This window comes from Solanum pennellii, chromosome 6 (assembly GCF_001406875.1).
Source record: "Solanum pennellii chromosome 6, SPENNV200".
NCBI classification, from domain to species: domain Eukaryota; kingdom Viridiplantae; phylum Streptophyta; class Magnoliopsida; order Solanales; family Solanaceae; genus Solanum; species Solanum pennellii.
The window spans coordinates 27,631,096-27,658,899 of NC_028642.1; positions in this window are offsets into that span (position 1 = coordinate 27,631,096).

The following is a 27,804-nucleotide window of genomic DNA, read 5'->3' on the forward strand; positions in this document are numbered from 1 at the left end:
GCTCTTCCTACATTGATTATGGGCTAGGCCCAAATTAATATATTCTTGTTAGATGGTTATGAGATAAGTCATCCATTTGAGACTATGTTACATCTTATGTATATATATTTTCAATAAAAGTAGAAGACTAAGTAATCTTTCTATATAAAGGGTCTATGTATACTCAATATAAATATTATGCGTATGTAGAGGTCTACAAAAACCTCAATGTAGAAGTAAAGAAAAAGTGTTTAAATTTTCCGCATTTTTAACCTATGAATGTCATGATATAAGCTAAGAGGCTAGTCTTAGTCCTCAAAGAGGACGACAAAGACGGATATTTCTAGGGGGTGCCCCTCGGATGTGACAAACTTGGTATCAGAGCATGGCGTTGACTATTTTTGAGTCAATGTCTCTCTCAACCAAGTCTATGTAGATTCCTAATCATAATTGTGAAGTCCTCCGCACTTAGGTATAGGAATCTATGTGATGCTTAGGAAACTCTATCTTTCTTGGATGTCTAATATCGTGCCTCTAGAGTTTTAACTCTACGTGCTTTTAGCATCTAATCTTTTTATGTGATTGTAGGCAATGAATACTCAAAAGAATGGGCAAGAACACTTGAATAAGAGTTTTCCGATGCGGGTGTTCCTCCTCGTGGTGATCAAGTCCCTTCTCTTGAAGAGGATGTTAATGATGACCAAGCTCCGGTCAATCCTCCTCCTTTAACGGGTGGTGACATGAGGGCTGCCCTTTTCCAAATGGCCGAAACCATCACTACTCAAGAACAAGCCTTCACTACCCAAGGTCAAGCCATTACGACCCAAGCTAACCTAGAGGTTATACCCCGAGCAAACCAACATGTTGGTACCATGGCCTTCCATTTGAGGGATTTCATAGGATAAATCCCCATACTTTCTATGGGTCCAAGGTTGAAGAAGACCCCCAAGAGTTCATTGGTAAAATATACAAGATCTTGTATGCTATGGGTTTGACTACTAGGGAGATGGACAAGTTACCCACTTACCAACTCAAAGATGTGGCCCAAACATGGTACGTGCTATAGAGAGACAATAGGCCTTTAAGAGGAGGACCAGTTACTTGGAAGGTTTTCAAGAAGGCTTTTCTTAATTGATTCTTTCCTAGTGATAAGCTGGAAGCCAAACTGGCGGAGTTAATAAATCTTCGTCAAGGAGGTATGAATGTTTTTGAAAACTCCTTGAAATTCACTAAGCTGTCAACCTATGCTCCTTCTTTGGTTTTCATTGCTAGGGATGAATATGAACCGCTTTGCGACGGGAGTGTCGATGACTTGAAAAAGAAATGTGATTCGGCTATGCTGCATGAAAATATGAACATCTCTCGTCAAATGGTTCATGCCCAGCAAGTAGAAGAGACAAGGGCTAAAAGGAAGAGTAGACATGCAAAGAGGGACAGATCGTATGATGGTGGTTTTCAAAGGGTAGGCTTCATATCCAAGACACACGTAGGTTTAAGAAGACGGTTTCTAACGAAGTTCTTTCCAAATTCACTAAGGCTAGGGATTATAGGGTTTTTAACCCTAAGCCTTACAAGGGAAGGGATACTAGATCACCCACCAAGAAGCCAACTTGTGTAAAGTGTGGAAATAAGCATTATGGTGATTGCCTTAAGGGAATACATAATTATTTTGGTTGTGGTAAAAGTGGGTACAAGGTTAGAGATTCCCAAAATTTGATGGGGCAGTACAAGGGTAGTGGTCAAGCTCAGGCAAGTGGTTCTAATGACTCTCCTAAAAAGAATCACCTTTATGTACTTTGCTCAAGGGCTGAGCAAGAGACTTCTCCCGACATGGTGACCGACATGTGGATAGTCTTTTCCATTGATGTATGTTTTACTTGATCACGGCACTACATTATCTTTTGTTAGTCCCTTGATACCTAAGAAGTTTGAGATTTTTCACAACATTCTAAATTAACATTTCATAGTTAATACACCGGTGGGTGAGTCGGTTGTTGCAAAAAGGGTGTACGAAAATTTTCCTATAATGTTACCCAATAGAGTTACTCATGTTGAACTAGTCGAAATTGATATGTTCAATTTTGATGTCATATTTTGTATGGATTGGTTTCATGCTTACTTTGCCTCTATAGATTATAGAACAAGGGTGGTGAAGTTTAACTTTCCAAATAAGTCCATCTTAGAGTTGAAGGGGGAAAATTATATACCTAGAGGTCGTATCATTTTTTGTTTTAAAGATTGTCGGATAATCTCTAAAGGGTGTTTCTACCATATAGTAAAAGTCCAAGATTTAGACCCTTCAAAATTCCTCCCATTAAGTCGGTCCCCATAGTGAGGGAATTGTCAGAGGACTTTCGTAATAATCTTCCCGGTATTCCTCCCGAATGGGAAGTTGATTTTGGTATGTACGTGTTATCGGATACAAATCCCATTTCAATTCCTCCTTATCGGATGGCTCCGACCGAATAGAAATAGTTGAAGGCTCAACCCAAAGATTTACTAGATAAAGGCTTCATTAGACCTAGTATGTCTCCATGGGGTACTCCGGTTTTGTTTGTGAAGAAAACGGATGGTTTCCTTAGAATGTGCATTGCTTATCGTCAACTCTATAAAGTCATTATTAAGAACAAGTATCCTCTCCCTCGGATTGACGACTTGTTTGATCAACTCCAAGGGGCTAGATACTTCTATAATATTGACTTGGTAACGGGGTATCACCAACTTAGGTGAGAGGTGAGGATATACCAAAAAGGGCATTTTTGACTAGATATTGTTACTATGAGTTCTTACTAATATCATTTGGTCTCAATCATGCCCCGAGAACATTTTTAGATCTCATTCATCGTGTGTTTTGAAGTTACCTATATTTATTTGTCATTGTCTTCATTGATGACATCTTGGTATGTTCACAAAATGACGATTATCACATGGACAATTTTAGGGTGGTGTTAAAAGTTTTTAAGGAGAACCAAATATTTGACATGTATAGCAAATGGGAGTTTTGGTTGAGGTCGGTGGCATTTCTTGGTCATATCATGTCTAGTGAGGTAGTTAAACATGATCCAAGGAAAACCGAGGTAGTGAAAATTGTCCTAGACCATTGACTCCAACCGACATTAGGAGTTTCTTGGGTCTAGCGGGTTATTTTCTGAGGTTTGTGGATGGTTTTGCATCCATTGCATCTGCCTTGACTACTTTGACCCAAAAGAGTAAGAAATTTGAGTGGTCAGAGGCATGTGAGAGAAGCTTCCAAATCTTTAAAGACAGGCTTACAACCGCTGCAGTGTTGACTTTATCGAAGAGTACCAAGGGATTCATTATATATTGTGATGCATCCCGAGTGGGTTTAGGTTGTGTGCTTATGCAACATGGGAAAGTAGTAGCCTATACCTTCATACAAGGTAAGGGCATGAGACAAACTATTCAACTTATGATCTCGAATAAGCGGCCGTGGTATTTGACTTGAATATATGGAGGCGTTACTTGTTGGTGTTGATGTGGATGTACCGACCACAAGAGTCTCCAATATGTGCTTACTTAAAAGGAGTTGACTCTCTGAAGAAGAAGATGGCTGGGATTGTTGAAAGTTCACGACATCAGTATTCTCTATCACCCTGGCAAGTCCAACGTTGTTGTAGATGCTCTCAGTCATATGACATGGGTAGTGTGTCTCATGTAGATGAGGCCGAGAAAGACCTAGTGAAAGATGTTCATAGGTTGGATATATTGGGTGTTAGGTTGAAAGATTCTCCAAATGGTGGTTTTATGGTCAATCATAACTCCGAGTCATCATTGGTAGTTAAGGTAATGTCCAAACATCAACTTCATCATGCATTGATAGAGTTGATGTAATAGGTTCTTGGTAAGATTAATGAGTCATTGTCCTTAGGGGGATGGTGTGTTGAGGTATCAAGGAAGGTTGTGTATTGATAATGTAGATTTTTTAAGGAACCGGACACTTGAAGAAGCTCATAAGTCCCGTTACACCATTCATCCAGGTTCGAACAAAATGTATCATGACCTTAGGAAGTATTTTGGTGCGATGGTTTGAAAAAGGACATAGAGAAATTTGTTGCAAGGTGTTCAAATTTCCAACCAGTAAAAGCCGAATAACCTAAGTTAGGTGGTTTAGTTCAATAAATACAAGTCCCTACTTGCAAATATGAAGACATAAATATGGATTTTGTGGTCTGTTCGCCTCAAACACAAAAGCGATATGACTCTATATGGTTAGTTGTGGATAGGTTGGCTAAATCCTCTTATTTTATTCTCGTCATGTCTAATTATTCAGTGGAGGATTATGCAAGGATCTTTTTATACGAGATCTGTGTCGCCGTGCTATTTCGTTACCCATCATATCAGATAGGGGTGCACAATTCACATATATGTTTTGGACGTCATTCCAACAAGGGTTGGGTACTAGGGCGAAGTTAAGCACCACTTTTCATCCCCAAATGGATGGTGAAGCGGAGCCTACTATTCAAACCCTTGAGGATATGCTTACAGAATGTATTATTGACTTTAAATGAAATTGGGATAAGCATTTTCCTTTGGTTGAGTTTTCTTATAATAATTTTACGATTTATCTATATCTATGGATCCTTATGAAGTCTTGTATGGTAGGACATGTAAATCTCCAATTGGAGGGTTTGAAGTGTGTGAGTCTTAACTTTTGTGTCCCGATTTGATTTATAATACTTTGGAGAAGGTTCATATCATAAAGAATCGCTTGAAAATAGCCTATTGCCAGCAAAAGTCTTATGCCGATCATAGGAGAAGGGAATTAGAGTTTGAATAAAGTGATAAACTGTACTTGAAAAAATATCACCTATGTGGGTCCCTATGAAATCTTGCAAAGGCATTGTAAGGTTGACTATGAATTGAAACTCCCTAGTGGATTGGATTCGTTCATCCGATGTTCCACGTTTATATGCTTAAGAAGTCCATCAGAGATCCCAAGACTATTCTTCCTATTAAGGGTCTTGCTGTAAAGGATAATCTCTCCTATGATGAGGTTCCTGTTGAAATCCTTGATCGTCAAAAGAAGAGGTTGAGGAACAAAGAGTTTACCTCTGTAAAAATGTTATGGAAGAACCACCTAGTTTAGGGGGGGGGGGGAACATGGGAGGCCGAGGTCGACATGAAGTCCCATTATATTCATATCTTTCATAATGAAAATTAGTTATTTCTCTTAATAATATTTAAAAATAACTAAAATTGAATTTACATACTTTTTTGAAAATTTGCAGTTCTACTTGTTTTGAGTTATGTTGTGAATTTTGATATGGTTAGTCTTTATGAAATTATATGAAGCATGTTGGTAAGTTGAGTTTTGTCTTAATTGACTCATATACGGTATGTGGAGCTCATATTGTTGTTGTGAGAAGGAAATTCCTCATAATCTGATGTTTAGACTAATAAGTAGTAATTGAAGTTTGAATTGCTCTGTGTGATGTTGTAACTCATGTGATCATATATTGTTGATTGATTGGGCTGCTAATCATGAGTCTATTCCTTCTGTTTTTAAAATTTTAGTGTCGTTCGGGGACGATTATTCCTAAGGGGTGGATAATGTAACAATTCCTAAGTCTAACACGTGTTCTAGAGCCTAACATAAGTGTCAAAAGGTTTAGAAACTTTATTATGGTCTATTTTAAGGAATATAAGTCATTTATGAAGTTTAGAAGTCAAAACTTAAAAGAACGTCCTTGACGTCTGGAAACTAGTTCAATGAGGTGCTAGTGGGGCTTAGCCTATTTGACTGTGTTTTAGGAGTCGAAAAATGATAAAAATTTGTGGAAAGGTGTCCAACACGTATTATAGTTGATTCATAATCGAAACTTTCGGGATCGACTCCACAAGGACAACCAAGGGGCCTTGAGGATGACCCTTGCTTTTTTGGGTCAAGGGATGCCCAAGGTCGTGTCCACGAACGATGCAACCCACAATCCGTTGTCCAATCGACGAGGCGTGGACTGCTTCCATCGATGGACAAATAGACAAATTAATGGGAAACTTCATTTGACAAGTCTCTACACTCATTGACGAATGTGCAGCACGGAGGTAACAATGCCCGTCGATGGACACACGATCTGTCGATTGTGGTGGCGTCTGTGGAGACACTATTTTTCTGCACGTTTTTAGTTAGTTCATTTAATTAATTGGCTCAGTTAGGAGGTTAATTGGGGGTTACAGGACGTCTAATTAAGTTAGTTAATGACATATATAAAGACCCTAAGCTAATTAAACTAACCTAGGCCCTTATAATTCTAAAACCCAAATTTCATCCTTCTCTCTTCTTTGTCTCTCTAGTTGAAGAACTCCATAGAAGACAATGTAAAGGTGGGTTTTAGGGATGCAATCACCAACGATTATAAATAATCATCATCAAATAAAAAGGTATGGGATTCCTTTCACCTTTGAGACTTTTTTCCTCAATGGGTCCCATACAATTGATTACAAAAGTAGGAAGTTCAACTGGGTTTTCATCCAATAAGAAGTTAATGTTATGAATTTCTATGTTTATGATATCTATTGGATATTAATATTATATTAACTTGTATTATAACAGACTTATGTTCATTCTTGATGGATTGGTGTAGTTTGTAAAAGATGACCTTTTCCCCCTAACCCTAGGTTATGATCTTTAATTGAATTACATAGTAATGACTCAATTGAGTTGTTAGTGTGTTAATTACTATCTTATGATGTAATTATATCAATTATGAATATATTGGGATTAGTTATAGTCCTATCATGCTAGTTCTTGAGTAATTGATATATATTATGACTTTGACCTAAGTCTCTTATCTTGAACTATGAACTAGTGATGGATTGTGATGTAATGATTCAATTAGCCTTGTTATCATGTTTGTTATTGTTTTGTGATAATATTAAACCCTTATTGGGTTGTGTTAAGTTAAGGGTTGCTGGTAAGACCTTGATGATGAATTATGAAGGAGGCTTGGTACGTCTTGTGATCCTAACTCTTTACTTCAATTATGATTAATTGTGATTGAGTCATGATGTTGTATTGGAGTATGTCTTGTATTAAGATTTATAGGGTTAGTGAAATGTTGAATTGAAATGCCTTGACTATGGTTTGTGAGGTGTTGTCTAAGAGGTAAATTTTATAAGGATTGTGATATTTTACCAATGTGCCTTATTATGAGTGATTAAGTAAATGTGCTAACCTCACTATTATTAATTTGAATGAAAAGACTATACTTGTTCAATTCTTATTGAGCTTTGATGATGATGATTATACAAGGGATAGAGTCTATGACCTTCATTAAGATAAAATGATTATTAATGACATTAGTGAAATTTCAAAAGGGACTCTAGCTTAGCACAAAGTAAACTAGAGTGAGGAGTGTACATTCCCACATAGGGAAGGTAGGATCACTAATCTACTCTTTATATTGGGGACTATAATTCATGTATCATAATGAGGGCCCCAAATATATCTCTTAGTTCATTGACTATGTTTCCTCTATAGGAATACTAACTAGTGGATCAACATAGTTTGTATATTCATGTTTTGGTACTTTCTTGGCAAGTAGTCCGCCTTTCTTCGGCGTAGGGTTCTGTGACACTGGATTCCACATTATTTCACGTGGTCTATGTTGGTTATGTAAAGATGTTCCCAAAAGGTAAATTGAACTAAAGGAATGAACTGTAACTAGAATAACCTAAGGGGTTTAACTTATTCTATGTAGGGGTATGAGACTCTACCTAAACATTGCACTAGTTAGACTTTAAGGAAGTCTTAGAAGGATTTTCATATGTATGTATATGCTTATAAATGTACATGACATGTATATGATGATCTTACACATTGATGATATTATATGATGTTTGGTGTTACTCATGAATATGTGTTTGTTATCTAATTCTAATAGTATGATGATATATACCCTTAAATACAATGTTATGTAAAGTTGGATGTTGTTCATCATTCTTGTTGGGTTTACTTGATTGAGTAAGGTTATTGGGCTTTGCTTTTTCATTGCACTAGTTCACCAGACTTTGTATTGTTGGTCTTGTGATGTACATGATTTGCATTTAATGAATGTGTCTTATTGATTGAGATGATTAAATTGAATGTGCATAAAGATTTTCAAAGTAAATTGCATACATTAATGAATTTAATGATATGTGTGCATATGGTCTCATACTTAGTAAGAGTGGTGTACTAACCCCATTATCTTTCTTTTCTACAACATTGTAGGTTTCGGTCGTCGAAGGGCTTTTGAGAAAACTTTGAAGGAAGACTTGGAAATCTTACTCATCTAAGTTGAGTATGTCCTCACTTCCCAAAGGCAATGCCAATATCAAGCTTATAGTTATTTTTGTTTTAAGAATCGTATGTTCTTTCCATTTCATTTGAGTACTACACATCGCGTAGCCTATATATGGCTTTAGTTACATTGATGTATGGGCTAGGCTCAAATTGTTATATTCTTGTCAGATGGTTATGAGATGAGACATCCATTTGAGGCTATGGTATATCTTATGTATATATATGTGTTCTATAAAAAAGTGGAAGACTAAGTAATCTTCCTATACGAAGGATCTATGTCTACTCGATACAAATATTATGTGTATGTACAGGTCTACGTAAACCTCAATGTAGAAGTAATGAATTTTTTTATTAAAAAAATTCCACATATTAACCTATGAATTTAATTATGTAAGTTAAGACTCTAGTCTTAGTTATTAAAGATGACGACGACACCGGTTACGTCTAGGGGGTGCTCCTAGGATGTGAAACATGAGTTATGAGATCACGAGTTGTAGTAGTATGGATTGCCTCTTAATTAATCAAAATAGTATGTAGAGACTTAGTAATCAAAGTAAGGGAGATGGTGTTTCGACGAGCTATGTAATTATAGTCATGAAACTAGAAAGTTACAAATAAAGAATTTTCCCTTATGGGTAAACTAAAGAAGTGATGAGTTGTGAATATTTCATCATAGGAAGTAGAGTGTGTTTTAGATAGTAATATCTGCTTCTTTTCCTCCTCCCGACATGATGGAATGCGCGATAATCATTCGGGTCCTAAGTTTCTCATTACTCAGTGAGGTATGATTTGAGCCCTGGTCAACGTGATTTCTCTAGAGGGCAGAGAATCCCTTGTTCCTGTAATAAGGGATATGATGTCTAAGAAACTTCCATTGTCAAATCATTTAGGGGAAGCTGGGTAACAGGTGTATACTCGACGTAGATTCCTTCTAAGAGACACTGGAATAAGCATTTCCTTGTCTCTCGTCGTCTTCACGGAATTTCTTCATATGAACAAGCAAAAAAAGAGAGCCGAACTCTCTTTGTTTTTGGATCGGAAAGTGCTGCAATGATCCAAAGTTACATAGATTTCTCTAGGAGCTTGTTATGAAGTATCATTGTGTAGGTAATGATCAAGTGTAAGTGTTGAATAGAAGAGGAAAAGTATTCATAAAGTGATTCTACAAGATATTCTTATGATATGTTTGAGAGTGGCATGATGATTACGAGATTATAAACATAACAACTAATAAGGTATAGAATAGGAGGAAATAAATCTTAAAAATATTTGGGTTTAGTAATGCACATTAAACTGGAATTTGGGAGATTTTCATAATCCAAAAGAATAGAACCATAAGGTGATAATCTGACTCTTGCGATTTGATCGGGTAAGCTTGACATAGAATAGGTGAAGAATTTACATGGTCGATGCAATAATTGATGAGTAGTACAAGGGAGAGACCCTAATCGTTATATAATCGGAAGTGAAGTGTGATGAAGTCTAAAGATAAACAAGAAGTGTTGAGAGGTGTACCGATAAGGTATGTAGTCTAAAGAGGTTAAGAGAAACACATTTGAAAGAGGTTTTATTAAATAAATATTGTGAGTTCTGTAGTCATGAGATAATATTCTCCTTAATTTTAGAGTGAAAGAGAATGTAGAACAGGAAGAGATGTTGGAATAGGTCAATAGCTTTCAAGTGTAAGCTTTTGACCTTAGAGAGAGATGACAAAATGAGAAATAAAGTGAAGTGTTCGAGGATAAGATAGTAATGAGTTCAAAGAGTTTGGGGATATCATTTTAGAGGTCCTTTTTTGTAATAAAGTGATGTTAGGAAGAGGAGGTTGATGCTTTAATCATGATAGTGATGCTGTGATAATTCTATCTAAGGTTTAACTTATTAATAAGAGGAGGAATAGGTTTTATGATGAGAAATATTTTCCTTTTTTTTATCCAAAGTAGTTGGTTAGTAGGATTCCATGGTGTTGTTAGGGTACTAAGCTTGAATGTGGAGGTAAGGAGTAATAATCTTAGGATTAGATTCTCATCAGGGTATAGAACCAGAACATAAGGATATCGGTTAAACTTGACTATAGTGATAGCGTGCCATTAGACTCAGGCCTTAGTAAGAGTAACCTCAATCCGTTCCAAGTCCAGTCATCATTCGAGGATGAAAGATCCAAAGGGAGAGATAATGTAACACCCTAGAAATTGTTTTGAGCGAAGATTTGAATTGTCCTTCTTGATTTAGGACCTTGGGTTCAAAAAGAACTAAATTGGAAATAATAGAAATCACAAATTTACAAAGTTAAGGTAAGTATGAGTTTTGGGTGAACTTCAAATAACAAAATTTCATAGAACAATATGATGTAGCAGTTCTACATGATAACTTAGGCGAGACCTTTAATTATTTTTCCAACTCCACTAAATTTTCTAAGTTGCATGTTTGGATGAGTGAGGTATGGTCCTTTCAAGTTTGGTTTTCCAGGTAAGGAAAGTTAGTTGAATATAGTGAGAGGCATTTGGTCTTTTCCTTACCCATTCAGATTTGCTTTATCTCTAGTAATATGCCTAATTCTTTTGGGTTCAGTTTTATAATCCTAATATATTTCTAGGGTGTTAGTTTAGATATCAAGAAGAGAAATATGAGAAAAGAGGGGAAAAGAGGAGATAATCAAGCGTTTGTTGAGATTCTTACGTGTTATTGCAAATATTCACCATGTGTTTGATACCTACGGGGTATGTAAGCTTCAATAGTGTGAGTGGTAATTAGTTATTGATTATTCATTCCTATGTTACATTAAGTTTTCATAGACCAAGAACAAGCGTACTGAATATTGGAAAGTTAAAAATGAAATTTCTTACGAAATTGAAGTTTGTTTCAAGGTAGGTGGTCATTGTTACTTCATGGTTTGTGATGTATGTTTGTTCTTGCTTCATTATAAGACGTGTATTTAATTGAATGTGCGTTATTGATCCCTCTAATTGTTTATGAGATAGATGAATGATGAATGCCATGAATAATGGCATGATTGTATTATTATGAGAATATACTTGTGACTGGGGTTGTGACTTGTTGAATTGATTGGGTGTTGCATTCCGACACACTCTATTGGATCGAATACCACATTCCAACATAACTATGGGATAGGTTGTCACATTCCAGCATAAATATTAGATCGGGTACCATATTTTGGAATGTTAACAGTTTGGGTTTCGGTTCCATGATAGGGCCAATGGCTTAAACGTAATTGTATATCTTCAGAAATGTAATATTGTAGGTTTCTTCATAAATAATGATGATATTGTATATGATCATGTATTTATATTATTGTTATGTTATATTGACTGATGTATGTTGCACTTAGTTGGATATCAGTGTGATCCTACCTAACACAATAGTTGGGTATTGATATTGCACTTGTTGTTTCTTTGTGGATTACATTTCATCTTCAAGAGTCTATTGAAAAACCTCATTTATAAGATCAATAATCATTCGAATTCAAGATTAAGCTAGTTCTTCTAGGTTGACATGATTTCTCTTTCTGGTGATGTCCATGTTTCAAGCTTAGACTCTCTAGTTAGTTAATAACACATTAGTTGAGGTTGTAACCCTTCAATTTTAGACTTGTGGTTGAATTTTAGATGATTTTGTACATTGACTCTCATGTTTTTGGTATTTACTTTTGCATTTGTCTCATGTTACACTTTTGGAGTATATGGGAACTCTATTCTCTTTCCTTAGCATTTAACCTTTATTACGTAACCTTACATGAATTTGTATCTTTATCTAGTTGGCTAGATAATTAGTATTAATGGTTCTCTCACTGCAATGTTACTGTGGGTGCCAATTATGAATATTTAGGTAGTGATAAGACTGCTATTAGAGTTTAGGTTCATTGATCTCAATTATAAAAAAATCAGTCTAGTAGTCTTGTGGAATGGTAAGAAGACATCAGTAATTTTCTTTGAGAGGCTTTAGGACTCAAGGAAATATATATATTCTTTTCATTTCTCCTTTCGTGCTTTAACTTTATTCTAATTGGTATCTGCCGATTGGAATTTGTATCTAACCTCCTCCACTCCTCTGTGGCCGATGGTTAACACTAGATTTAATGGCATCAGGACCATAGTTCCTATCAATGCTCTAGATGACGAATCAGTAGAGATAGGTCACGGTCGATGTCGGATAACGATAGATCTAGGGGTAGGACATGGAATTGTTGCACTTACTAAGGCTGGAGCACTTGTTTAAAATGCTCCAGGAAATGAGGCCCCTTTTAGGCATTATAAAGAGGTAGAGTAGAATATGGAGGTTGATAATGAGGAGAATGTAGGATAAGAGGAACAATGTAGGATGAGACAACATTCATTACTTTCAGAGACTAGTATTATCTTAGCGGATCATTCATTCCTGAAATGGTTGGTTTATCCTGTAGTGCTTTCCTTTATTCAAGAAAATTATGTTCCTGCCGATCCTCCTAATTCTATCACTATCCCCAAGGGGGGAGGCAATGTAGGTAACGGTGAATTCTTACATCCTTTATTGGGTTCTATTATAACTTGCAATGAGCATGAGATGTTGACTAAGTTCATGAAGTAAAAACCATCTACGGTCCATGGTTCTGATAGTAATGATGCATATGAGTTTATCCTTGATTAATATTTTAGGTCAGGCGAAATAGTGGTTGAGATCTTATGTGGAACACAAGTCTTCAGTTTTACCTCTGTCTACTTGGACCTAATTTCATGCTTTATTTTTAGACAAATATGTTCCTAGGTTTTTGAGAGATCACAATAAGGATGATTTCATGGCCTTTGAGCAAGGTGGTATGTCTTTGGCTACTTTTGAGGAAAAGTTACATGCCTTGTCTAGGCATGCTACTCAATTGTTGACTACTGAGGAAGATATGATCCATTTTTTTTAAGTGACTAAACTATGAAGTGCATGTATTATGTGTTCATAGGACCTTTGGAGTTTCATAAGGGAACAAACATTGTTAAGAAAGTGGAGGTTGTGAGGCAAGATAATTAGGCTAAGTCATTGGATAAAAGGGTCATCAACTCAGATAATATCCAAGGTTTTTACTCCAACGGGTGAGGGAGAACAAGGCTTGCAGCCAACCCAATTCATCCAGCAATTCCCACCTTTACAAATAATTACTTGGGAACTCCACCTTATAATTTGACTTGGCATAGACAGGATTCATTCGTTAAACAAGAAACAGACCATCTATTTATCATACTTGCTATAATTGTGGAGAGCTTAGTTATATAAGGAGAGATTTTCCACACACATGTTTGATGGATTCAACATAGTAGCAAACTAGAGCAGTGGTACCCACACGAAATGGTAATAATGATCGAGGGGGTCTACAAGGTGGGCGAGCAAGAAATTAGAGAGGCCACAAAGGATGGTTAAATGGTAACTTATACATCATTTCAGTTAAACCAGGTATGGAGGTTGCCTGTCACGTTGGCATGGCTCTATGTTACACCTTTATAGGCAAGAATAAGGCAATAACCTCTAACGTAGTTATCACACATACTAGTTTTGTTTCTAAATGTATTCTTAATGTGTTGTTTGATATGTGTTCTATTCTTATGTATTCGTGATATTTTCCATTGAATTTTATACGAATTAAGATATACTTGGTTCATGATCTTTGTTTCTACCCCAGTTGGAAAGTCAGTCATAGTCAACCATGTCTATCCTACTTGTCTTATTTTTTTAAGGGTTATCAGGCTTAGGCGGATTTTTCATTGCATATGTCGGACTTTGATATAAAATTAGGCATGAATTTATCGTCCCTATTGGAAACAAGTATACTTTGCCTTAAATAGATGATATTTTTTACCAATCGCAAGGGGCATCATTTTCTCCATGATTTATACCATAAATTCTAAAGTAAGCGTAAGGATGTTTATGAGACAGTGTTTAGAACCCGTTATGTGCAGTATGAGTTTTTGGATAGTTCATTTGGGTTGACTAAGGCGCCCACCACTTTTATGAATTTAATGAATATGGTGTTCAAGGCATTTCTTGATTCGATCATCATTGTCCTTATTGATTATATTTTGATCTATCAGATTAGTGAGGAAGATCATGTCGACCATTATCGTATTGTTTTGGTTGTTCTTAGGAAACAAAGTTTGTATGATAAATTTTGTAAGCGTGAGTATTGGTTGAGTTCTGTTGTATTTTTGGGACGTGTAGTTTAAAAATAAGGGGTAATGGTATATCCCAAAAAGACTGAGGGGATAAAATTGGGCTCATCTTAGCGAAGTGATGGAAGTTTGGGGGTGTCGCTAGCTAATATCATCGATTTGTGAAGGAATTTACTTCTATTTCTACTCATATGAAAAACGTGACAAAAAAGCAGACAGCATTTGAGTGGACTATAAATATGAGAAGAGCTTTCAAAAGTTCAAGGCTCTTTCGACTACCACCCCTATACTACAATAACTGGTTGAAGATAAGCGTTTTATTATTTATCGTGATGCTTCACATTCTATTTTGGGTGTTGTGTTGATGCATAATAAGAATGTTATATCTTATACATCACATTTGTTAAATGTTCATGAGAGGAATTATCCTACACAAGATTCGGGGTTAAAAGAGGTAGTGTTTGCTCTAAAGATCTTGCGGCATTACCTCTATGGTTTAAAGTATTTATTGATCAACGTAGTTTCCAGCATATGTTCACTAAAAAGGATATGAGTTTGAGACATCGAAGATGGATAGAGTTACTTAAAGATAATAATGTCACCATTCAATACCATCTGGGTGACGGTAATGTTATGGCATGAGCTTTGAGTCGAGCAATGTGTATGGTTAGTTTAGCTTGCTTTAATGTAACTAAGAGACCTTTGGTTAAGGAAATTTTGACATTGGAGTATAAGTGCATGTAGTTGGGCATCTCGGAGAAAGAAGGGGTGTTACCGGGCATTGAGGTTAGAGATACGTTTATGGAAGAGATCAAAACCAAACAATATGAGGATCGAAATTTGAATGAGCTCTAGAAAAAGAGTATGATTTATAAGACACAAGAGACCGCTCTTTATGAGGAAGGTGTGTTTAGTGTTAAATTAGCAATTATTGTTCCTTCATCTATTGACTTAATTTAGAAATTGTTGAATCTCATGGTACGCGATATTTTATTGATCGAGGTGTGACCATGATGTACCCATATTTGAATTGAATATGTTTGTGGTCAGGCATGAATAAGGATATAAGAGTTTTTGGCTAAGTGATAAAATTATCAATAAGTGAAGTCTTAACATCAAAGGTCTATGTGCTTGCTTCAAAAAATGAATGTTCCAAAATGGAAGTGGGAAAGAATAGCCATGGATTTTGTGGTTGGTCTTCCCAAGACTTTGGGAATGCTTGATTCTATAAGGGTAATAATTGGTTTACTAAGTTATTCCATTTTATTGCGGTAAGAATACATTATAATTTTGATCAATTTGCATGGTTTATGTGAAAGAGAAAGTGAGGTTGCATGGGTTCCCCTTTTATCATCTCAGACGGTAGTACGTAGTTCACCACGAAGTGTTGGAGGACATTACATGATGAATTTGCAGGGTTTATGTGAAAGAGATCGTGAAACTATTTTCCTAATTTTGTCACTCGGGGACGAGTGATTTGGATAAATTGGTATCTATTTTAATAATCGAGTTCCATCATTATAGAAAATTCTCAAGGAAATTTTTTTGTCGGAAAATATTCTTAGTAACTTGGTATTTCCAAATGTAGTCTAGATTTTGATGCAATCGGAGTCATTACAGTATAAGGATACTTAAAAAAAATTTGATGTTGTAATTAAGAACTTTATAACATGAGTCGGTATCTAAAATATTAAGAAACCCCTACGACTTCATGGAATTGAATTCGGGCTAGTAGAACTCCCGAAATGGATCTTTAGTATGAACGGATTGTTTTTCATTACATGTCGTTGGTTGAAGGTGTGTTGTGAAATAGGTTCTTCGAACTATTAAAATAGCTCATTATTTCCTTGTAAGCCGTTGTGGTGGGATTTCTCCACTAGGGCGGGCCCGGTGTATCGGGGTTAGTGTCGCCGTGGCAGGAGAAACTCGACTTAAAGTAAGAAAGAATCCTCAAAAATGTTTTATTGTGCAGTTTCAATCTTAAGAGATAAGGAAAAACCGAAGAGTTTTCTACAAAGTTTTTCATAATTCTTGAGGCTAAAGATAAGATTTTTAACCATGGATCTGTTTTTCAATCTGTAGAATGTAATTTAATGGGCATTTATCAATGGGGAAGGATTTTGATCTAGAAATAAAGAAAGCCCTAATATGGGTGTGAGGTTCATGGGTATGATCTAGGGTTGATATGAATGTTACTAATTTATGTAATTAGTTTTTATTTATTAATTACCGTGTTAAATTAATTTTATGTAGACCAAGAACAAGCAGACGAATCTAGAAAGTGAATAATAATTTATTTGAAGGTTTTTAAGATTTTTTTGAGGTAGGTGATGGTTTTTATTTCATGTTGTGAGATGTATGTTTATTCTTTATTCATTATAATTTGTGTATTTCTATGAATGTTGTGTTATTGATCACATAAGTGGTAAATGAGATAAATGAATTATGTATGCCTTGAGTAATGACCTGATTGTCGATTATGAGAATACACTTGTAATTGTTTTTATCGCTTGTTCAATGGATCGAGTGTTGCATTCTGAGAAACTAACTTGAATTGGTTTTCACTTTCCAGGATCAATGTGGGACCGGTTGCCGCACTTTACATAAACATTTGATAGGTTACAATGTTGTGGTATGCTAACAATTTGGGTTATGGTTCCATTAGCGGATGAATGACTTGATGTAATTGTCTATCTAAAGAAATGTGATATTGTATATTCCTTTGTAAATAATGATGATATTGAATATGTTTCGTGTATTCATGTTATTATTATGTTGTATTGACTAATTTATGTGTTAGTTAGTGTGGTAGACACATGATCCTACCAGTACATTGTGGTTGTGTAGTAATACTGCACTTTTACTTTCTCTATTGAGTATATGGCATATTCAGGCGACTATTAACACATCATTCTTAAAAGATTAGTGATCGTTAAAATTCAAGGGTGAGTCAGTTCTTTCGGGATGCCATGAGTTCTCTTTCTATTTATGTCCATATTCTAGGCTTAGACTTTCGAGTTAATTATTACCACATTAGTTTGGGTTGTAACCCTTCTTGTTTTTACTTATGGTTTGAACATTAGATTTTTTTTACATCGATTTTCAAGTTCTAGGTATTTACTTCTGCATTTGTTTCATGCTGGAATTTTTGAGTTTATGGGAACTCTATTTTCTTTCCTTAGCATTTAAACTGTAACCTTAAATACTTTAGTATTTTCATCTATTTGTTTAGATGATTAGTATTAATGGTTCTCCCACCGGAGAGTTAGTGTGGGTGTCAATCATGATGGTCTGGGTAGTGACACTTGAGTATTGAGTTCGTAATCTATTTGAGATTATATTCCTAATCATAAGACAATTAATCATTACCCATGAAGTCCTTGAGTTGAGAAGTTCATTTCAAAAACTCCGTATAAACTCTATAAGTCGAGCAGTGTTGAGACGAGAAGTATATTTGAGTCCTTGAATTGAGTAGTTCATGTTGTAGTTCATGCTCATAATTCTTCATGAACCCTATGAGTTGAGCATCCTTGAAATGAGTGGTATCATGGAAATTATTCAGTTCCATGTATTGAGTTTTATCTATGGTTATTGAAAACCATTAATTTAGTTGTTAACATCCATAATTCGGCATGAACCCTATTTTATGAAGTCTTACACAAATTCTTCAAACTTTTCTTTAGACATGAGTTTTTAGTTGAGTTAAGAGTAATGAGTGAAGTTATTTTCAGTAGAAGAGTATATGAGGACTATGTATTTTCAAAGAGTAAATGTTTTCACATATGAACATGAGAGGGAACACTGATTTCCAATAGAGCATTTGATCTAGTTTTTTAGTAAAGGTTAAATATTGTCATATTTAAGCAAGAGTGGAAACATTGATTTACTAGAATGCCTTCGGGCTTGTTTTTAAGTAATCATCTAAAATCACAGAAAGATTTATGTCTTTGAACATATAAGCTAGTTATATTTTTGCGGTTTGTATTGATTACTTATATGCGGAAGATTTTAGACTACTCACAGCCCCTATAAACAATGTAGGCAAAATGGTAGAATAGGTTCATAGTTTATAAATTATTCCTTGGTGCGTTTTTGCATAGACTAGTGGATCCACTCTCTAGTAATTTTTTATAATCCTGGCAAGGTATACGAAGGCCCTGGAAACATGACGAAAATTGTTGTATCAACACATAACTCATAAGTGATGGTTGTGGATTAGAGAAACTCCCATAAAGATATGTTGTATTCTTCTATAAATAGAATTTGTTTTGAATTTTCATATGCAAACATAGTTTATATTGTACCCTTGCATACAAACTGAGTATATTGTATTCATAAATACATTGAGTCGCTTTCTATTTTTTAAAAAGCATCCCATATATTTTATATCTTACTATTGCTTTATATAGATTTTAGCATACAAAATTGGGTATCCAATGTTTGAGTACCAACAATTGAATATCCTCTTATTGAATGGAGCCTTGTTCCACTGAATTAAATATCTTATTATTGAATTGAATCTTATATCACTGAGTTGAATATCTAATCTTATAACTAGTTTTATTATCTTATCTTTGAGTTGAGTATCTTCTTCCGGTGAGTAGAATATCTTATCTTTGAGTTGTGTATCTTGTTCCCGAGTTGAGTAAGTTTACTAAGTTGAGAAGAGTTAACTATGTTTTCTTTTTATCAAATTCAAGCTTATGTTATGCATTAGAATTTCCCCTACATGCTTGTACATTCTATATACTGAGACATTTAGCTTGCGTTGTTTCATGATGCAGATGCAATACGAGCTTTGTATACCATATACATTTCGAGTTAGCTATGTTGATCCTTCTTTCTTCCAGAGGGTTCAACTTGTACTTTAAGTTTTCGAGTGTCAAGGGTATTGTCCTTACTTCTATCTTTCTTAGTTAGAGGATTCATAGATCAACAATAGAGTTTCAAAAGTACGTTAACTTATTATTTTAAATGTTTTATACACTTAGGTTGCCTATTTTATAGCGAGTTTAATATATTATTTTATTCACAGCCATTCTGTTGATTTAAAGCTTTTGTGTTTTGGTTAGTCTTTCGCTAGTTATCCTCTGGAATGAGGGTTCTCTTAGGGACCAACAATGGTTCTCGGGTAGTGACCACGTCCAGGTGTAAACTCAGGTTGTGACATCACTAATGATTGGTGCCTACAGATGGGACTTTAAAACCTACAATGGCGCGTAGTTTTTTGATTATGAGGGTGACTTACCCTAGTACAACTCGGTGTTAAGTATACTCCCAACATGAAATGTATACAATACAACATAGCTGAAATACAGAGGATAACTTAATTCTTTAACATGCTAACTAAAAATTCAAGATCAATGTACATATAATGAAACATTTGAAAATTGAGGCATGTATATCTGTTTATTATTTCTTGTTATTAGTTTTCAAGCACACCTCATCCAATTCTAGGTGCAAACGACCGTTAAGCAGTATAAAACCGATGAAAGAGTTGGGGATGAATCCGCCTAGAGCGTTACGTGTACAGACTCATTTAGGAAGTAGAAATATGATGTAAAATCCATAGGAATAGAAATTAGTTAAAAATAAACAAATCAAATTTAAATGGGTGGCTCGAATGCCAAATGCGGCTTTTGGTTTTCAGTTACCAACAAGAGAGCAATCACAAACACTTTGAAATAATAATAACGAGAGGAATTCTTATGATGTGATGGATTATAGGTTTCGATACATTTTTTATTGGAACAACTAGTAAACAACATAAAATCATTGAGTAGACTAGACTATAAGGGAAAGACCTTTCTATCAAATAACTATCCTGAATCACGTATTTTTTTAAAACATCAACAAGTATAACAATTAAGAACAGCCCACACCTTCATTCTTTCACTTTCTCAAAATAGATAGGAAGAATTCGATTTAGGATTCATTGTCTTGAGATAAATTAAACTCAACCCAATACCTACTAATCGTTAATAAATAATATTTGTCCTAGATACCCTCTCTCTCTCACCCGAGCAAGCCAAGAACAAAAAATTAGAAGTGCATTTGCAATGACAATTCATAAATTGAACATAAATCGAACCAAAAATAGTGATCAGTTCAATATACCTTTTAAACTAGTAATTAAAAATACCTATAATCTAATTCAACTGATAATCACATGATCACACCCTAAGAATTAGGGTTTTGTCTAATCAATTAAAAGAAAAAAAAACAATTACCAAATCGATTAGCCATAAATCGGATAATAGAAATTTAGTCTTTACGATCTTTCAATTTTCACGATATTCAAAATACACTTCCAAGATATCCAAATTAAATCTATAATATTCTACAAAATTATGAAATACTACAAATAAAGTTTTTCTAAACTAATTCAGTCTAAGTTAGCATTAGCTAGTATTAGTTAGCTCGTAAACTTAGCCAATATAAATCAGCTCGTAAAATAATAGTTCAGAATATAATTTACAGTTGCAAAAAGTAAGACATAATTGGTCGTTTGGCAAAGTAAGTGCAGCTCGCCAAACCACTCGGAGAACTGCCCATTGATCTTTTCCTTCACCTTTTTTCCCTAGCACTCAACATACTCAAATACTATAACTTTGGGTGATCTCTCTTTGCATTGTGAAATACCTTTTTGAGATTCACTGAATGCTCCTTTTTTTCACCAACTTGTTTTTTTCCACATGGTTGGCACACTGAAACTTTAGGTTGTCAAGCTAGACACTCGATGATTCTCCAAATTCTCTTGGTGATCACTACGATTACCTTTCTTCATTTCTTCAGCTTGCTTTGTTCATATTTTCATGTTTGTATCCTTTATTTGATCCTCAGTCTATATATTGATGTACCGTGGTTTTGCGGTATGTTTTTTCCTTAAGATTTGTGTGTGTCTACATCATTTTTTGTAGTAGTTTTAGCATGATTTAATTATTTTTTTTGAGGAAAGATGTCCAAACCCAAAACGCAGAAGGCAGCTGAGATTTAGTGAAGGCGTGACCTACAAATCCCATCGATGGTTCATCGTTTTATCGACGGACCGTAGATGGTGAACGTCGAATGATACTTCAGGCATCTGGAGAAGCTCGGGGATATCTTACCAAGTGTGGGGCTATGGAAGGATCAACGGTCAGTCAATTGATCAACGGACCTTCCTGTTGAATCATCGATAAGTTAAGAGATAGTCCCAAGACCCGAAGTTGAAGAAAGTCTATGTATGGAACGATGGAAGGCATTGATAAACTGTAGATGCATCGACGGACCGTGATGTTTGTCCCTCGATTGATTCAGAGAGGATGCCAGCTGAAGCATGAAAAAGATGCTAAGTCTAGACTGACGGAAGCAGTTGACGATCTGTCATTTCATCGACGGATCGTCTATGGGGGTTATCTATTACAACCACATTTTTGGAATACTTTCCTTATTTTTATTCCTTTTAATTTAGGACTATGTTTTATATAAATAGGGTGTGATACCTCGGTTTTGGGGTTTGATTCTATTACTAGTGTTCTTAATTTATGGTTGGAGATTGGGTTTTGCAACTTTAGCATTCATTAAATTTCCGGATTTGGTTTATAAGTTGTTTCTAGTTATTACAATTTGATTTTCTGGATTTTCATCGCATTGTCATAGAAAGTTCATGTTTTATTTTTTAACAACAATGAATTATTTTCTTATATTCATGGGTAACTAAATCAAACAAAAGGGTTGCGGGAACCATGGGTGATAAACAGAGTATACCTAGCTTTAGAACAATTCTCAAATTGGTTATTGCGTGTATTGATAATTCTATCGCTTAGAAGTATTTCTAAAGAGTGCATGCGTTATAACTCGCCTTGTTTATACTTGCCGAACCAAGGAAGAGTCAATAAGAAAAGAATTTTCAACGTAGATTTAGTGGGATGCTATCTAATAGGATTGTCTAGGTTGGTGCGAAGTAATAACTAATTCATACATCGAATATGATGCTTAATATGAAGTAAAGTTAAGGGTTAGTAGCTTATACACACATAGCTGGACCAAGGTATGGGGTGAAATTTTCTAAATGTCAGACCAAGGATTTAGAGATACCTATCTTATCACTTTGTATGCAAAACACTAGTGAAGAATTGTAATAGCTACGAAGACGGTGTTATGAACATATAGCGAACACTTACACCCTAGATTCTCTCATAAATTGATCAAAACTAAATATTTACTCCTTTTAATTGTTTTACTTAGAAATATTAAAGAAGTTTGTTTCACAATATCCCCCCTTTAATTACTTATTTTTTAAAAAGAACTTGACTCTATAGAAGTAATTGTACATTGAAGTTAAATCTAAACCATTTTCCTCGTGGATCGATCCCAACATAATAGTTAGGTTCTTTACTTCGTACGAATGATTATACTTCTTTAGGGACGTGTAATTTGAATGTATCAAATTTTGGCTCCACTTTCGGGGAAAGTGGTTTGTAGATTAACGTTAATAGCATTACTGAAGTTAAGTCAACTATTTCCTGATTTTAAGCTTCTTTTGTTTTTGTTTCCTTCAGGTCTACCTCTAGTGTATGCCAAGTACACGGAGCTGAGGAGAACCGCTCATTCCTTTTGATCCTGAACTTAACAGTATACTGTAAAGAATGGAAAATCAGAAGAACCCAGTCAATATAGGCTATAGGATAATTCGTCAACCTCAAACACCGGTTGAGGCTCAAAATCAAGTAGTTGCAGAAAACCAAGATGATAATGTTATGAGGATACAGCTTCCCATACCACGCCCTCCAGAGTTCTATAGGGTCATTTTCAACATTAATGATTGTTAGGGGCCTCTAGTCCTACCTCCTATACCCCATGGGCACACGTTCGTGGTGACTAGTAGTCTGATGTAGATGCTCATTGCGAGGGGTTTGTTTTCAGGGCTACCATCAGATGATCCTAATGCTCACATAGACAAACTGAGATCTGTATGCAAAAATTGTATGGGGAGGCCAGACGTAGATATGAACATCATCGGGTTGCGGGTGTTTCCCTTATCATTGACGGGAGATGCAGCGGTATGGTTTACTGAGCTACCCTATAATACCATATAAACATGGGATAAGTTGAGCGATGTATTCCTACACAAGTACTATCTAGTGTCCAAGAAGCTTAATTACAAGGATAGGGTGAAATATTTAATGGCACTATCGGGAAAGTCGATAAATAGAACTTTAAACAGGTTTACCGCGTATTTTGAGGAGTGTTCCAAGCCTACGTATTGATGATGAGTTGTTGAAAGAGTACTTATATCGGGGTAAAGATGATAACAATAAAGCTGTACCCGATACTATTGTGGGGGGTTCTTATGGTGAGTGTATTTATGCCAAGATCGCAGAGAAGTGTGAGAAAATTTATTGCAACAATAAGGCTTGGAGTACTACAAAGTTAGACACTGGGAAAAACACCTTTGTAGTGCAAGAAACACACAATCTGGTGGCAGATAAGATTCGTGAAGAGATGGCTCAAATGAGAATTGAGCTCGGGTTGGTATTGAAACATGTTAGTGGAGCTAATGAATAGGTAAATGCAGTGAACTACTTGACTAAATCACAACCGCCATAGGATGAGTACTATTATGAAGAGGATACTTATGCAGTGAATAATCAGATGGTGGGTTTCTTACCAAACACTCAAGGATCAATTAAGGAGAATTAGCTTAAGGTCAAAGAAATCAAGGTCGCAATTATGGTAACTACAATAGAGAGGGGCACTATGTTCAAGATGGAAACTACAACCGCGACAAAAACATCAACTGGGGTAACTATTGTAACTGAAATGATAGGAGTGGGCCCTACTCTCAACCTCAAAATTGGGAAGTTGCTCCTAGGGAAGATGGGGGTAGTATGATGCGAGTTGAGGATATGTTACAGAGGATGATGAAGAGGTTTGATGCTAGTGAAGAGAATGCCAAGGAATTGAGAAGTGATTTAGCGAACATTGGGAAAAATGGTGGATGCACATGTAGTCTCGATTGGTGCGAAGTAATAACTAATTAATCCATCTAATATGATGCTTAATAGGAAGTAAAGGTAAGGGTTAGTAGCTTATACACACGTAGCTGGACCAAGGTACGGGGTGAAATTTTATAAATACCAGACCACGGATTTCGAGATACCTAACTTATCACTTTGCATGCAAAATACTAGGGAAGAATTGTTATAACTAGGAAAACAGCGTTCTCAACCTATAGGGAACACTAACATCCTCGTTTCTCTCATAACATGATCAAAACTAAATCTTACTCCTTTTACTATATTAACGAAATTTTTTTAACAAAATTCCACCTTTAATTACTTGTTTTTGGAAAGAAATTGACAAAATAGAACATTGAAGTCAAATCTGAACCATTTTCCTCGTGGAATCGACCCCAACCAAATAGCTGGGTTCTTTACTTGATAAGGCCTCGTATACTTCTTTCGGGAGGTGTCATTTGAGCGCATCTTATACCTGAAAATCAAGGCTTTAACATCATTTTATAGTACAAATTTAACATTTGAGGACACTAAATCTATGTAAACAAAACCCTTAATAAGTCTGAATCTCTGACGAATCAACACCCCCAACTTAAACTTTTTCTTGTCCTCAAGTTAATATAAGTATTAGCAGATCAAAAAAAGATGTCTTAAATAGTTTTGCATACGACTGAACCTGAATGCACAGAACAAGGCTCAGCTTACTCATCCAGTGATCAATTGTGCACTCAAAGATTCAAATTGTGATTAACATATCAAATATTCTAAAGTTTAAAATATCTCCCTAAAAAGCAAGTTCAATATCAACGAAGGTACTCCAATTCCATCACAAAAAACATGATTCCCTGTTAAGACAATGGTATTCAACAATTAATAGTTCTGGAATCACATACAAATCTCACACTCACAAAAATAAACAAATGAATGACTCCACCTATCCCTTATTTTCCAATTAAGATTTATTTCAGATAAATCAACATCACAATGGTCTTTTCAGTTCTTGTAACAAGACTGAGAAAAGGTATGGTCATTTACGATCACTGACTGCTATTTTCATAAAGTGTGTTATGAACATTACATTCTTCCTTTATTTAATATTTTATCATGCTCATAAATCACCACATTATTCAACTTCAAAAGAAATACCGGACACCCAATTTCTTATGCAACTTCCACTACTTTATTTTCAAAATAGTTTTCATTCTTTTTCTGTTGCTTTCTTCTTTTCTATCTCCTTTTTTAAAAATATAGGGGTTCTATAATTTTCCAAAACAATTGCTCAAATTGGGAAGGTCTCACACTTCTTGAGTTCCCTTCACTTTTAACGAAACCCCAACTTAGACATTTGGACTTACATGTCTATTCAAACAAACAACACTGCATAAAAATTAAGAATAAATGGATAAAAAGGTGTCATAATTGTTCAAATTTCATCAAATAAAAACATAAGGATTAAGAGGGTTAAACTAAGGTTCTAAAAGCTCACAATGTTTTCCACAAAAGAGGTATATCGTCTAATTGTTTCACTCTTGAAAATTGTTACCTAAGATCATTTCAAGTTCTTGCATCATTTAGTCAAGAGAACCAACGTGGAAAGTCATATGTCTCATCTCACATAATGTTGAAGGTAATTTCATCATACAAGGCGTTGTCACATATATCAAATAAGATTCACATTTGCTAGCTAGTGTGAAATATTCATTAAAAGAGACCAATTTGATAATCAACAAGTCATAAAGACATGTTAAAACACCACATAATGTCTATGCAACTTTATTTGTGTTAATCGTAGCCACACATTCATTTTATTCTATTAAAAGAACTATTAAACTAATTTGTCAATATCATAATTGATACTCAAATTTGCACAAGAACAACCAGAATCACTAAAAATAGAAGTGGCAAAAACAAAATTTTACTATAGGTCAAAATCATTTTCATTCAAAACAAGGAGCCAAAGGCTCAAACATCCACAATATTAAGATCAAAACACAATCAACATACATATATAGATCACAAAATCCAATATATATAAAAATGTAATCAAAACTCACCCCACTTACAAAAGAAAAGTAGTTGTCCTCAAAGGCAACAAAAAGAAACATAAGCAACAAAAACAATAGAAAGGTAGGTAAAGATGTCATCCTACAAGGCTAAGACTGGGGTGAATGGTGAATCAGAGTCACTCCATCTTTCGAGGCATCAATGCCCAAGCTCACACTCTCAGATTGGGCATGAGTGGTCAGAGTCTTAATAACTATGACTCTAGTAGAGCTTGCCAAGGAAATCTCCCTAAATAATATATGAATGGCCAAAGGTACTATTACCTCCTCGAATTAAGTCACACCCTTATATGTGGTCGAATCATGAACATCAAGCTACTGCTTATCAGTTTGAGTCTTGCACTTTGTATTCACATCATCATCTCTAACCTCATCTCTAGTAGTAGACTGAGACCCATCAGAATAGGACAGTATGTGTGTGTCCGGGTCCTCAGGTATCCCCATGGTCCTAAAAGTCATAGATATATTAATGGACTTTAACTGGTCCACATACGTTCTAATCTATGGAGTTACAACCTTTAAGAGTGTCATCTCACGAGTGGCTCTCAAAGCTTTCTTACACACCTCTATTCCTATTACGAGGGCATTAATAACATCTCCAAGAGTTTTCAATAAAAAGGTGAGATATCTCTCAATCATCCTAGGGAATACATTTTATATCTAGAAGTTACGAACGACGGTAGAATGGGTCAGGTGCCCCATCCGTAGTAGCATGGCCTTGTTGAGTTGAGGTTGGATGTAGGACTACAGGAAGTAGACCTTGTAGGTAGGGAAGCGGTTGAAGAACACAGAGTCATAGAGGGGGAAGAGCTAGAGATACCTTAAGGCGTAGTGAATGGAATAGGCAATCATACCGCTAAAGGTAGTCTCAATATCAACATACATGATGTATCAACTTGGGCTGCCCACTTCTTATAAGACTCATCCTCGATGTAACGACCTGTTTAGTCGTTTTGAGCAGCAGATTTTATTTCTGGAAAATTGGCTGAGGAAACGGACCCCACGACGGAACGTCACAGGCACGACGGACCGTCGCAGGGTCTCGTTTAAGCATACTTAGAAATTCTGAAATTGGGTACTGAAAATCGACTCTCTGTAATCGGTGACGGACCTGCAGGACGTGCCGTCACATCCACGACGAGCCATCGTAAGCTCCCGTTGCAAAACACTTCAACTCTTGAGAAATTGGTACGGGAAACGAGTCTCTGACCGTCAGGACGGAGGTGCAGGACGGACCGTCACAGGTGTGACGGGCCGTCACAGTCCACCTGGATTTTGGGGGGTTGCGACGACCATTGTGACGGACCGTC